Raw genomic sequence first — 8393 nt, forward strand, 5'->3', positions numbered from 1 at the left:
GTGTGTGTGTGTATGCGTGTGTGTGTATATGTAGACATATATATATATATATATATATATATATATATATATATATTATTTATATATATACATATGTATATATATATATATATATATATATATATATATATATGTATATATATATATATATAAATATATATATATATATATTTATATTTATATATAGCAAAATTATCACAAGCTACTAACAGCTACATGAAGAATATGAAAAATATACTTGAGAGAGAGAGAGAGAGAGAGAGAGAGAGAGAGAGAGAGAGAGAGAGAGAGAGAGAGAGAGAGAGAGAGAGAGAGAGGGGGGTGGCAAAATTATCACAAGTTACTAACAACTCCATAAAGAATATAAAAAATCTACTTGAGAGAGAGAGAGAGAGAGAGAGAGAGAGAGAGAGAGAGAGAGAGAGAGAGAGAGAGAGAGAGAGAGAGAGGGGGATGCAAAAGTATCACAAGTTATTAACAGCTTCATGAAAAGTATAAAAAAATCTTCTTGAGAGAGAGAGAGAGAGAGAGAGAGAGAGAGAGAGAGAGAGAGAGAGAGAGAGAGAGAGAGAGAGAGAATGATTTTCTAGGATCCAGTTTCTCTGCACCCATTTTTTTTATCTACCTCAATTTTCTCCCTTCTCTCCTTCTTGTAGGAACTTTCACTCTCAATGGTCATCTCACTATGACTTGAGATTCCTTTTTAGAGAACTTTAACGTCGAGACATGAATAATTAATACAGGGAGACTTTTCTAGACTTCTCCAATCATCTTTATTTTTCAAGGTATAATATATGGAAATTAATGTTCATGATACAGCTGGATATATCAAGTTATTTTATGAATGATTCAAAGAAAAGGTTTCATGATTATTATTACTTTTATTATTATTGAAAATATTTTATAAAAAAAAAAGAATAGAACATTTCTAAACATATTTCATTGTAAACTGTAGTGTAAGTTTAAAATCCCCGTAATATCTTGCATGAAGTCGGAGATTATGAATGGAAAAGTATTAAACTAAAAGCTCACGATAGAGACGACTGGCTAATTCTAACTGAGTCCCTTTGCGTCAATGGGCGTAGGAGAAGAAGATGATGATGATAATGTAATATCGTGCTAGAGTTTTCTTATCAGGTAACTCTAATAACATATTACATCCTTGTCATCAGTGGTGTCATCATCTACGAAATTACTTTCAGTATCACTCATTCAAGTGATTATGTGGATTACTGTTTACACCAGCATTGATGTTACTGCCTTTTAAGTTTATCAATCTACCGATTTTTTTTTTTTTTTTTTTTTTTTGCTGGAGTTTAACCTTTTTAGATGTGTTTTAATTCACAAAACAGTAGGCATTTTTCAATATCTCAATAGTGATAAATACATATATGATGAAAAACAGCAATTTTTAAGAAAAGCAATATCTACAGTAGTGTACTATTGGCAAAGGCTTAAATTCCATAAATACAGTAGCTGAGATACGTCGGTATGGAATTTCAGCGAATTTTAGTTGGGCGTGTTGTCAATAGATGGCCCTAATTGGATTTTTTTTTTTTTTTCGTAGAGAAGCTTTCCAGTCTTCCATTTATTGTGTTTGATTATGAAGTGGGAAAGTTCCTGGAAGGACTGCTTCAATTTGGTGTTAAACTTCTAGACTGGAAAATATCAAATCGAGAATATGGTGATTTCAATACTAATTCAAGTAGTAATTTCCTCACTGGGCTATTTGTCCCTGTTGGGGCTCTTGGGCTTATAGTGTTCTGCTTTTCTAACTGGAGTTGTAGCTTAATGATAATAATAATAATAATAATAATAATAATAATATTAATAATAATAATAATAATAATAATAATAATAATAATAATAATAATTGATATTTGTACTTTTACTTAGTCTAAAGCAATTAAATAAGAATGAAAGAACGATGCCGTTAACTTTTTTATCTTAAATTCTTAATAACTGTTTTTCATGCATTATAATTGTTGGTCTGATATACCTAAAGTAACATATATATATTTCTCAATAATGGTTGCAATTTGAACAATTTATATTTAAGCGGAGATACTATGATGGCCAAAATAAGAATAATTAAAAAGTCCAAACTGGAAAAGGGGGTATTAAGAAAAAACTATACTAATTTTTATACGAACATTGTCATTTGAAAAACAGCAAAGTAATGCTATAAAACTACATAAGCAATTTGCTTCTTTAAACCTTTCAACTTTTTTTGTACCGGATTGAACTCGATTCTCTAATATTAAAAAAACTGGATTTAACAACCTACATTTTTTTTAGTATCATTACCATGGACCTGTTCTAAGAGACAACTGCAGAGTGAGAGATGAACAGAAAAATCTGGCATGCAATAATTCTGTTTCTGGTCCGTTAACTTAGTTTCAGTGAAATAGAAAATTTTAATAAAAGGGAAATAACTACTTGAAAGGGATTTTGCCAACACCATGAGCACGTGATCTTGTTCCCAATTTCTGATATGCAGAGACACACATGCTGTATACAAAAGCCAACAACCTATTTTCCCTGAAGTTACCTTCAATGAGTAGAGATAATTAAACAGTGATAAAGATATTTGTATTGCTACACACACGCACACACACACACACACACACACACACACACACATATATATATATATATATATATATATATATATATATATATATATATATATATATATACATATATATATATATATATATATATATATATATATATGTATATATAATTATATATATAAAACATATATGTGTATGTATGTGTATGTGCGTGTGTGTGTGAGTGTGTATGCCGGGGAGTAGGAATGTTTTTTGGGGGGCGAGGGCTAAAGTTTGAAAAGATTCAGAAGGTGGGGATTCTGGTGGATTGATTTCAAATCTATGAACTAAATCCTGAATTCGACAGGTATATGTAAGTGGACTTGAAATGAGCTTATATTCCTCTTGATAGCTCTAATGGTAAAGTCACCCATGCAGGCATAGTCTCGGGTCAGAACATAGGATCGAAACCTTCCTTGCCCAGCCAGAAGTATTTATCCTAAATGAATATCTAGTGGATATACATTTCCAAGGGTAGAATTCTATATCAAATTCCATTGTGGTTGATATATATGTATATATATACATACATATGTATATATATATATATATATATATATATATATATATATATAATATACATATATATATGTATATATATACAATACAATATATATACAATATATATATATATACACCCCTTAATATTGAATGCACTCTACCTTTGAATCTCAAACGCTTAGGAAAATTCCTTCAATGATAAAGATTTCTACCTGGCCAAAGATCCGATCCTAAGGCCAATTGAAATACTGATAAACATTTGATTGTTTAGACCAGCCTAACCTATTCCCATTTCTATCGCTCATAGGGCATTTGCGACTTATTTGAAAAACCTTTTTAATACTATGAGAAAAATCTCAAGAAACCTTCTTGACATCCAACAACCTATTATCTTTGTTAACCTTTCCATCGAATTGAAAATGTGAAGAAAGGGAAATATTTCTTGTGATTTGTTGATAATGAGTTTAACTGACTTTGATATCGTTACATACTTTTATATAGAGCAAAACTTTATTTATGTTCTCCTTATTATTATCATGCATGCTTACATTCCTGTCTCTCAAAACTATCATCTGAAACTCTATACCCAGCACCAAATTCCTTAAAAACACCGCGATCAATATTCGTAATAATAAATATATTTGTTGACAATTAATAGTCATATTCTTTAATAGTTTACTACAACAGCCACACTTCATCTATATTAATGAATATTGGCGCTTCTTTTAACCTATATTGAACCTAGTAACAGCTTTACTGACATGCATACATTTACTAAGGAAATCCTGATAGGGTTTATTTTATAAAGGACTTTCACTCTGGAACACCCTTATTGACAAACACAAATTCGCAAGTTCATGACGCAACAGAAAAGTGACCATTTTCTTTTTCATTATTTGATTTGTCTTTGTTGATTACGCTGATTATAATAACAACAAATTACACCATATTCATGTGCCTTATTTCATATAACTATTACTCCTTAAATTATTTAAATCTGTGATGAATAATGATATTCTCCATTCAAGGAAATTCCATTTGGCAGCGCTGTCCCAAACTCGACCCACTAAACTTAACTATGCTGATGATTGTTATCTTGGTCACTTTTACAAGGATATGACTACCATCCATGTGTTCCGGTGAAGAAAGGAAATACTGAATGCTTTCATAAGTAAATCCTGGTTGTTTCTGATACCATAAAAATTCATACCATTTTGTGATAAAAATTATCATTCCTGATAAGGAAACGATCGTTGGAATATTTACCAACTACCAATTCTCTAGCCTCTACCTTCCCAGCAAACTTTTATGACACACGTGGTCCTGAAATAATAGACTATATTAGCTGGGACAAGATGCTTCTGATGCCATCTATTAACGGTAAAGTAAAACTCGGTACGGTGTAACGGGGGTGGGGGATGCTAGAGAAGGCTGCGTCATTTGTCTTTCAAAATACAACAATATTGTTATTCTACGTAGTTTTTACTCACAATGCATATCATACTAGGTGACGTATTAATTCTATTTTGGCTTCATAAAAAGGTAATTGAAAACTAGATGAAAAAAGCTGTGTAATTACTCAACTATCTCACCGATTTCAATACATGTGGCATATCTGTTAAACCTCCTGACCCCCAAAAGTAATTGAAGTAACAATTGTTTTCTGAGGAGATATTTCTATGACATTTATTGAGAAATTTGGAATTTCTTAAGAATTAAGCTGTGGCCAGACAACTAGGAACATCAAGCTCACGTGCATCTGGTTTATAGTAATTTTGTGCCTAAATAGAAATGAAAATGAAGTCAGGAAAATTATAATGATGGGGTTATTAGCAATTTGGTACTCTCTGCTTAAGCCATCTATTGGTCTTGAAAAGAAACAATGTGTAGAGCTCTTTAATTCTTGCATTATGGAACCTTTCATGGCGTCATTTTGGTTTAAAATAGCCAGATATATTCGACTTAATTAGAACTGAATTAATTTATACCTGCCATACATATATCTACATAAGTATCAATCTATCAACCTTCTTCAATTGGAAAGAATCATTCACATGAATGGAAACACTCGGATTCCATTCAAATTTGGAGAAGTGTATGATTACTGAAACATACTTTTCTGGTGTTTTTTTTTTTAATTAATGCATAAAAACTTCACAATTCTACTCATACTATTTTTCTTCTGATTTTAGGCTTTAAATTATAGTAATTATATGTAACATACAGATAATGCGTATTACAAAAGTATACAAGGCAGATCCCAATATTCTAAAAGCAAAGAGTTGAAATTCGTGCATAAAATAGAAAACCTAAAACTTAACCAAAATATATTCATGTCCGCAGCAAATACGTTATTAGTTAATCATAATCACAATTATAGATATCAGTGCTCCATAAAGTGTCTCTTGTTACGTGACATGTTCTTAAGTACTGGCTAGCCTTGAAAATATGGATAATATGAATGATTATCTATAATACTAGACGTAATCAAAGGAACTTTCCCATCATCTTATAAACCCTACGGCCGATATACATACATGATCAGAAAATCAATATACTGTGCAGTCAGAAAGACCAAAAAAGTCATAAATCATTTGGAAAATTATCCCATATACAGCATGTATATATATATATATATATATATATATATATATATATATATATATATATATGTATATATATATATATATATATATATATGTGCATGTATATGTATGTATATATATACACACACATTTGTATATTCATATATAATTAAACACACACATATACAGATATATATATATATATATATATATATATATATATATATATATATATACATATGTATATATATAAACATGTATGAATACGAGCGTATTTTATTAGTATTTACCTTTTTTCAGAATATTGTACTTTCTTTCAGTTTCTAGTAAGTATTTTCGACTGCGGTTGCTAGACATGTGCCTAAGACAATATAAGTATGTATACATTTACACACACATATATATACAGTATATATATATATATATATATATATATATATATATATATATATAGTGTGTGTGTGTGCGTGTGTAACTTATTACTGTAACGTAATCACACTTCTCTCAAATAACTTCATTTGACTCTTACTTTCTTTTTATTCAAAACAATTAATACTCTCTGGTTCCCAAAAATCCAACTAGTACATTACGCTCTCTTATTTTACATAAATTTTGTTTCTGCCATAAACTTACGAGCCTCATTATAGCTCCTTACCTCTTGCATCTCGTCGCTAATTCTTGTTGAAGTCGTAAAATTTCTTTATATTCTTCCCTTTATCGTGATGGGTATATACTTGCAAATCGTTATCTTTTCAAATGATCCTAAACAATTGGTAATTAATTAAAACAAATAGATAGATACGTAAAGAGATGTAAATATCACCCACAAGAGTATTTAATACCGAATTTTACCTTGGGAATATATATCCACTGGGTAATAGCTTCTCTCTTGATAGGTCAGTTGGTATAGTCCTCGCTGGTATGGTTTCGGCTTAGTGGCACGAGTTTGAATCCCTGCCCAGGCAGAAGCTATTACCATAAAGGAATTCCAGTGGATATATATTCCCAATGTAGAATTCAGTATCAAATGATCTTGTGGTGGATATTTACATGGATTAAAATCCCGAATGTTAGTGATATACATTCGTGTAAAGAGATATGTTTACGCTATATATAAATTTAGATCAATGAATTTTCCAGTTATGGGCCATTGGTTTTCCACTTCGTTGGTTACGCACATTGATGTCTCCTTTGCCGCCACTTCCGGGATTTAGAGCAATTTGATATCGACAGTTCTCTCTTTCGGCAAAAACCGGTTTCAGTGAGAGATGGAGAGTGAAAAGGATTTTTATTAGGAGGCACATTCAATTTTCGGAATGTGCTCTAAAAAGGAAATTGTTTTTTCACATTAATCTTTTCCTCTCCTGTAGGTTAATAATAGGGATAATAGTAAAAGCATTGATGATATACATTATATACATATATACATAAACTATATATATATATATATATATATATATATATATATATATATATATTTATATATGTATATATATATATATATATATATATATATATATATATATATATATATATATATGTATATATATACATATATATATATTGCTTGGTACAAGTTATATTGTTATTTTGGAAGTCAGTGCTTCGGTTAACTCCACTTATATTATCCTGAAAAGCATACCTCTCTCTCTCTCTCTCTCTCTCTCTCTCTCTCTCTCTCTCTCTCTCTCTCTCTCTCTCTCTCTCTCTCTCTCTCTAAGGTTTACATATCCTAAATATAGTATAAGAAATAAGAAATTAGGTAGGAAAAGCAAACCATTCGTAATTTTATATCAAAACTGAATAACTGGATGGATATAAATATAGTCGATGGACCAGCTTCTATTATCAGCGTTCATAGTCGATTAGGTTTTAATGGCTCTCACACTCTAGTTTATTCGTGCCGCATTTTGACTCTTTGCTGCTCATACTAAACTCATAAAGCACCTTGAAGGCCGTATCTATACTGTTCATATTAAAAAGAAAAATCATATGAACTCTTTTAAACCAAAATGTATTTCTTCAAGCTTCACAGGCTCGCAAGTCAAGAAAAATAAGCATCTTTGTGTTTATATCTATATTTTATTTTGATTCATCATGCAACCTCGAGTGCCATATGTGGATGAGACCATTGTGAAGGGTAGATGGAGATGGCTTGGGTATGCACTTCGCACTTCCCAAGAGAGATTAGTTCACCAAATTTTCAACTGGGCTCCAAAAGGCACTTGAAGAGTTGGAAGACCAAGGCCTACATGGATGAGGACTATACGTGAAGTGGGAGATGACGAATGGAGAAGTATTGATTTAAAAGCTTTAAATAGAGACGACTGGTAAAATCTAACCGAGACCCTTTGCGTCAATAGGCGTAGGAGGATATGATGATGATTATGATGATGATATAACCTGGAACGATACAGACACAGAAGTAGTATAGATAAGATTCATTCTAAAAAAATAATATAGTGACTTTCTAACATGAATAGTTAAACACTTTTGTATTAGATGTCACGTATGCTTTGAATTCTAAAAGGAGATGCCAGGCACTGCTGGAGACTTTCTATTCTTGTTTATTAAACCTTTAGTCTATAGTCATGGTTACGTAGGTGAGTGACATCATAATCCACGTTTTCTATAGATACGTATATTACGTGAGATACTACAATGGGTAACTCGTTAAGATAGGAAAAATAAA

Source organism: Palaemon carinicauda, chromosome 39 (assembly GCF_036898095.1).
Source record: "Palaemon carinicauda isolate YSFRI2023 chromosome 39, ASM3689809v2, whole genome shotgun sequence".
In the NCBI taxonomy this organism is placed as follows: Eukaryota; Metazoa; Arthropoda; class Malacostraca; order Decapoda; family Palaemonidae; genus Palaemon; species Palaemon carinicauda.